Raw genomic sequence first — 7,838 nt, 5'->3', positions numbered from 1 at the left:
TTCTGAAGTATAAAATGGCAACCCACTCCAGTATTCTTGCCTGAAAAATTCCATGGACAGAGAAGCCTGGTGGACTACAGTCCATGGGGTCGCAAAGAGTCAGACATGAATGAGCAACTGAGCATGCACAGAATCCCTAATACTGACAATATGGGAGAAATAACAGCTGTTTCTCTCTTAGTTTCCCTTTGCCTACCAGAGACTCTGTCTAATGCACAGAAATTTTGTCTGGCATGGTAAACCCAGCTCTAGAGAAGACTGTGCTAGACTTGAGATTTAGTTTGAGGAGCTAACATTGTATGAGAAAAGATAAATAACATTCACCTATCGATGCACCTAAATACAATTCACCACCAACTAGAAGCCAAAGGGAGTGATAGGACTATGAGTCACAGGGGAATGATGCATAAATAAGTTCCTGGATTGAACCAGTTCTCAATCTTCTCTATACCTCAGAACTTATTCCGAATTCATAACACCTTAAGCCAAGCAATGCACCTAAAGAGGACTTCATAGAATTGGAAAACAAACATCCAAGAAAAAGAGACATCATAGTGTAATGCATAGAATAGCACAGCATAACATACAGCATAGCATAGCATAGTGTATTATAGCACAGTATGTAATATAACATAGCGTAACTAATACTATGTCATACTAATACCATGTCATAACATGCGTGCATCCCCTCTGGAAGATAGAAAGCATTTATTTTTTATTTACTTACCTTCTTCCTGGACCACATGGGAAAGATACTATGTTCATTGTTCACTGTTATTTGATACACAGCCTGGGCCATCCTCATAAAACTGGTTGAAGAGAACATATTTTATCTGCATGATGTTTTAACTACAAAAATAAATACATTTTTCATGTCTACATCATATTTATGGAGAATGGAATGGCAATCCACTCCAGTATTCTTGCCTGGGGAATTCCATAGACAGAGGAGCCTAGCCGGCTACAGTCCACGGGATCGCAAAGAGTCAGACATGACTGAATGACTAGCACAACAAAACATCATATTTGGGGAGCAGAGACAGCTTTTGCAGGATCCATAAAATGTTACTAAAGAAAAATAAAAGCTATTTGAAAACATGTAACTTAATTTTAATAATGATTATATAGTTATATTTTAGAATTATTATGAAATATAATAGCTATAAAAAGTGTTATTTAATTACCTAGCACTATAGTCCCATTTCATAGTGTTTATGGATTTCTCATGTAAAGAATACTGGAGTGGGTTGCCATTTCCTCCTCCAGTGGACCACATTTTGTCAGAACTCTTCACTATGTCTCGTCTACCTTAGGTAGCCCTGTGTGGCATGGCTCATAGCTACAGTGAGTTATGCAAGCCCCTTTACCACAGCAAGGCTGTGATCCATGAAGGGGAGAAAAGTGAAAGCAATTATAGATTTTATTTTCTTGGGTTCCAGAATCAGTGTGGATGGTGACTGCAGCCCTGAAATTAAAAGACCCTACTTAGAAGGAAAGATATGGCAAACCTAGACAGCATATTAAAAAGCAGAGACATCATTTTGCCAACAAAGATCTGTATAGTCAAAACTATGCTTTCTCCAGTAGTCATGTGTTGATGTGAGAGTTGGATCATAAAGAAGGCTGAGAACCAAAGAATTTATGGTTTTTAATTTTGGTGCTAGAAAAGACTCTTGAGAGTCTCTTGGACTGCAAGGGGATCAAATCAGTCAATCCTAAAGGAACACAGAAAGAAAGTGAAGTCGCTCAGTCATGTCCAACTCTTTGCAACCCCATGGACTATAGGCTACCAGGCTCCTCCTTCCATGGGATTTTCCAGGCAAGAATACTGGAGTGGGTAGCCATTTCATTCTCCAGGGGATCTTCCGGACCCAGAGATCGAACCCGAGTCTCCTACATTGTAGGCAGACACTTTATCATCTGAGCCACCAGGGAAGTTACCTAGAGGAAATTAACCTAAATATTCATTGAAAGGACTGATACTGAAGCTGAGCTCCAAAAATCTGGCCACCTGATACCAAGAGTTGACTCTTTGGAAAAGACACTGATGATGGGAAAGACTGAGGGCAAGAGGAGAAGGAGGCAAAGAGGATGAGATGGTTAGATGGCATCACTGACTTAATGGACCTGAGATTGAGCAAACTCCAGGAGATAGTGGAGGACAAAGGAGCCTGGCGTGCTGCAGTACATGGGATTGCAGAGTCAGACATGACCTAGCAAGTGAACAACAATAATTATAGTTCCATTTGGAAAGAAGTGTTTTGTTTTGTTTTGTTTTTCCCAAGAATATATAAACAGAATGAGAGTACTATAGATAAATCCAATGAATATGGTGGAATCCAAGAACTTTTGAATCAGTTCAGTTCAGTCGCTCAGTTGTGTCCAACTCTTTGCAACCCCATGGACTGCAGCACACCAGACCTCCCTGTCCATCACCAGCTCCCAGAGTTTACTCAAACTCATGTCCATTGAATTGGTGATGCCATCCAACCATCTCATCCTCTGTTATCCCCTTCTCTTCCCGCCTTCAATCTTTCCAAGCATCAGGGTCTTTTCCAATGAGTCCATTCCTCACATCAGGCAGCCAAAGGATTGGAGTTTCAGCTTCTACATCAGTCCTTCCAATGAATATTTAGGACTGAATTCCTTTAGGATGAACTGGCTGGATCACCTTGCAGTCAAGGGACTCTCAAGGGTCTTCTCCAACACCTCAGTTCAAAAGCAGCAAATCTTCAGCATTCAGCTTTCTTTATAGTCCAACTCTTACATCCATACATGACTACTAGAAAAACTATAGCTTTGACTAGACTTTTGAATAGTGGCCAATAAAATTTGTAAAAACTATACTTTTCAATATTTAAAATTTATGCTTTGATGTTTTTGTGAATACACCCATATTGGTTTTTCCAGACCTAAAATGGAAACAGTTATATGTTAATTTTATTTTCTGTTTGCTTATTATTTTAATGATAGTGTATAAATAAAATAAAGTGGGCCATGTTTCACATTTAGACAGTGTGACCCTAAGAGGAACAAACTGTTGGGAATGGTAAGATGGTCCATAAAGCAACCAAAGCCAGTGGTGACAATAAGGAAGTGATGCCAACTTCTTACTGTAGACTTCAAAACATGGAGATGACAGGAATCATGCAGATCTCAAAAATACATGAAAGAGGGTACTTCAGTTGACATTTGTCTTATCCTGAAATAGTAGCTATCTTACCAATATGACTTGTATGAACCAGTAGACTGTCTACATCAAGCATAAAAATTAACTACATACTAGATGATTTAGGCTTTTATTTTCCCTTTAGGGCAATTGCATTTTCAATAAAAGGGATTCTGGGAAATTCTCTGAACACAATCCAAGACAACTGGCCTATAGTTCTAAATCTAAGTGAAACAATAAATACAGATAAATTCCCAATAATTTAATAATGTTTCTTAATGCTATAAAAACATTTTTATATTTTAAAACAATAATTCTTTTTTTTCCATTTATTATAAGATTTAGCATAATTTGGAAAATCTATTCTTATAAAATTTTCCCAACATATTTATTTTAATCCATTTAGAATCTTTGACCTTCTCATAATTTCACCATCTTATTGCTTAATAAAATCATTATGAATCTCAAGGCTTCTTATTTTAAGAAATATCTTAAATCTTTAAAAATAGAGATCAAAGTTCTAACTACAGAAGCCTAGCTAATCCCTGAGAACCTCTCAATTTCAATAGCAAAAATTACTCTGCTTCACAGTCTTTTCATCAGTCACCTCTAATTGACAGGAAGACAAAACAAATGAAAATAAAATTTTGTGAAATTATAATAAAATTATTCTAATGCCTCATCTCAAAAAAGAATCATTGAAAGTCATTTAAAAGCAATTCAGTTACACCTACTGTTTTTCTAGTGGAGGATATGCTTTAGTGTTGATAACAATAAAATGTTTAACTGATTCAGGCAATTTTCAAACATGTTTATCTCTTCTTTTGGGATTCATACAACTACCTTCCCCCTTATTGATGGAATTAAATTGTCTCTCTTCATTTGCTCTCTCCCTTTTTTGCAATGCAGAGTGAGACCATCTTTTCCAAGTGAAAAAGAGATTTCAAGACTGACATTCATTTTATACCAGTTAGTAGCAGGATTCTAAAATTTATCAGGTTAAAAGATATTTCTTTAAGGCCAAGGTTTAGAAATAGTTCATGAATACATGTGCGTTTGAGGAAATGAAGAATCCAGTAAAGTTTCAGGAACTGGGCCCAGAGATTCCTCATAAGTCTTTTTGGTTTAGATCCATAATTATAGTCAAGCCAGTAATTATTGATTAATTAATTGTTCAGCAGAGATGCAACAAAACCATATCTGAGACTTTTGTCAAATTTAAACAAATGAAAGACTCCTCACCAAAATGTCCTATTTTAATTATCCATGAAATTATGGAAAGAGATTGGCATCAGAGAATCTGGCTTCAAGTGCCTACTTCACCATTTATAAGTTTGTGTGATATAACTCATGTTACTTAGCTTTTTAAGCTTCTGTTTTCTCATCTATAAAATTAGAATACTTAGAGATTACAGTGAGGCTTGAAGAAAAGGAATGCCAACTATCAACATTACTGCTCCATAAAGCTATCCCAAATATAGAAGTAATATGCTGCAGGATTAATTTACTTTGACTCTGAAAGATGATCACCCAGACAGATGCAGATCCAATGAGAACTGGAAAAATTGGGATTTGGTGATATGTACTTGGAGGATACTATGGCACAAAAGCAAGTACATGGGTAGTTTTCTGGCTTGAATGTTCATTAGAACTCTGTGAATCTGCCAAGAAGAAAAAGGACTGAAATTTCTGAGACTCATAATCTCTTCAAGGAATTTGGCTCACACAAACTGTTAATCCTCTCCTGTTCTGTAACCTCTTCTTGGAAATATCATGGTCAATCTCAGGCTAACCAGACATAGGTAGCCTGTCTTTGTGAGTCCTCTTATTCATCTACCCCTCCTGAATCCCATAATAAGAATATATTACTTCAAGTAATATCATATACTGCTGTCAGTGACTATCATGTATTTTGGTCTATTCTTTGCTACCCAAATTTGAGATTACTGAGATTAACCTATAATAACACAGCTTTTTTTTTTCTCTCTCTCTCTTGTATTTTACTCACCTAAATGAATGTGTTTTGGATGTTTTACTCCTCTGAGAACAGGCCAGACAGGAAAAAAAATAATTTTCTTGCCAGGACTTCTCATATCTGGAATAAGACTATGTAGTGAAGGAAAATGGAAGATGTTTTATTCAACCTACGGATTGAGAAACACTTGAGTAGGCTGTATAGTTATGTTATAGTTAATGATTACAGAAACATGTGATCATTAAAAAAGATATAATACCAACAACTTCAATAAAATAGTTGAAAATATAGAGAGGCTACTCCAGGTAAGAAATTTAGTATTTCTGAGATGATAGAAATTTAAATACATGTAAATGTGACTGATCAAGTTCTGCCTTAGTCTGGTTGTCTCTCTTGAAAAAGGGAGTCTTTTCCTTCACCTCATTGTGTTCTTCATATTCTCAGAACTGCTTAACGAAGTTTCTTGTATTTTAATAGTGATAAAGAGTTTGAAATAGTCCAAATACCACCTTGATCATAAAACACTGTTAAATGCTCATGGTTATAGAGTCCAAGAGCTGGGCCCACGTACATTTACATTGTTAAGAGAACCAACATAAAGCAAACCCATGTATGGGGAAATTGGTATGTTTTGTAATATATATTGAAAATCCCTCAATCAGAAAGCCCTGACAACCAAAAGGTTTTCATATAGTGACAAATAGATCTATACTGATGTATGATTATTTATTAATTTTTTTCTTGTTTGAATCAGATATATTGTTTATGTATTTTGTTTACAAATCTGAATAGGGGGAACTGTTCCAGGCCCCACCGAGTGTTAGCATAATATAAGATACAAGCTAAATGTTACCATTAAAAAATTCAGACACAATCCCAATTCCCACCAGGAATGTATCTGGTCCCTAGAGTTTGGATTAGGAATTGTAGGCTTAATCATATTTTATAAGCGATGTATTTCTATCTGTCTAGCTCTTCTGCTGCTGCTAAGTCACTTCAGTCGTGTCCAACTCTGTGTGACCACATAGACGGCAGCCCACCAGGCTCTGCCATCCCTGGGATTCTCCAGGCAAGAACACTGGAGTGGGTTGCCATTTCCTTCTCCAATGCATGAAAGTGAAAAGTGAAAGGGAAGTTTCTCAGTCATGTCCGACTCTTCGCGACCCCATGGACTGCAGCCTACCAGGCTCCTCTGTCCATGGGATTTTCCAGGCAAGAGTACTGGAGTGGGTTGCCATTGCCTTCTCTGGTCTAGCTCTTCTAGGTCATATGATTTACATTAGGGAATTTGTTGCTTAATATATGTTTATTTTGATTTCAAGTAATTGAACCAAATTCATTATAAATGAATGTTTATTTAGATAGAAATTTTAAAATTAAACTCTTTGGTTTGCTTCTACCAATTGTATTACACACTCCTTTAGACTAGTTTCTAATAATTTTATAATATTTTATCTACAAAAGCATGCATTAAAATGAAAAGATTACACTGAAATTATCTGATGCTAAAAATTTTAATCACAAGACATATTTTTAACTCTTTTCTACTAATTGTTGGAACTAATATGAGAAAATATTATATTTGCATATGCTTAATGGAATAGCTTAGGTGTGTGCTTCACATACAGCATAGATGTCTATAAGCATAAAGTTATGGTTACTTATTATGGTAATGAATTTCTATAAATGCAACCAACTGGCACTTCTGTGTCTTGAATTCAGTGTAATCTTTCAGGAGAAATTTTAAAAGTAATGATTAATAAGGAACATTTTTATGACAACTAAGAATGCTCTCATTTAAAGATGAATTTTTAAGTCATTCATTACATCCAGGAAACTAGAGTGCAATAATTTTAAAAATTCAAGAGACCCTCTTTCACAATTTTATTTCTTTCCATTGATTGATTATATATTAGCAAAAAAAATGTTATCTTTATGCTCATTTTGTCCATTTTGTATGTTTGGTTAATCAATTAATTTATAAAATCTGAGTTATCACTTCTATTTCAGATCGGCACCTAAGTCCCATGTTTATGATTTACAAATTTGAATTCAGTGTCACAACTACAGAGGACTTAATTAAAGCAAGTGAAAAATCAAAATTGGCTTAATTTTCTCAAAAATTCCTGGTCGGAAAAATGACACAGACGCAGCTGTGCTGCTGCATATTTTTAGTATTCTCTTTATCGTCTCCTGTTCCCTGAAACATCTGCTTCATTTTCTAAACCAGTAAAAAGTCTTCAAGCCCTAATAGACTGCACACTGAGTTTTATGGATTGTATTAGTTGAATTTTCCTTTCCCCTTATTCTTCTGTGGAACATCTTTCTCATAAATAAATGCTTTAACTAGACAATTTGATAAGGAGTTGTTGAAATTGTTATTTATAAACCTCTCAAACTTTTATTTGAAAAGGTTCTTTTCTTTTTAAATTTAAAAACTGCTTATTTTAAAAAAAATCCATTCATCAAAATAATAAGCTATTCAAAGGAGAAAACTCTTCAAAATTAAAGAATAATGTATAATTATCAAAGTTCAATGAATATATATATATGTGAGTACCTATATATGTGTTTAATGTCTAAGTGCATGTGAAAATATACATTGTATGTTTAAGAAAGCTCACTAATTTTTTACAGTGACTGTAGATGGGTGATTGTAGAATTGTGAATTATTGCTACATTCACTGATCTCTA

Source organism: Ovis canadensis, chromosome 5 (assembly GCF_042477335.2).
Source record: "Ovis canadensis isolate MfBH-ARS-UI-01 breed Bighorn chromosome 5, ARS-UI_OviCan_v2, whole genome shotgun sequence".
Taxonomy (NCBI): Eukaryota; Metazoa; Chordata; class Mammalia; order Artiodactyla; family Bovidae; genus Ovis; species Ovis canadensis.
Note: the sequence above shows the minus strand (reverse complement) of the source record.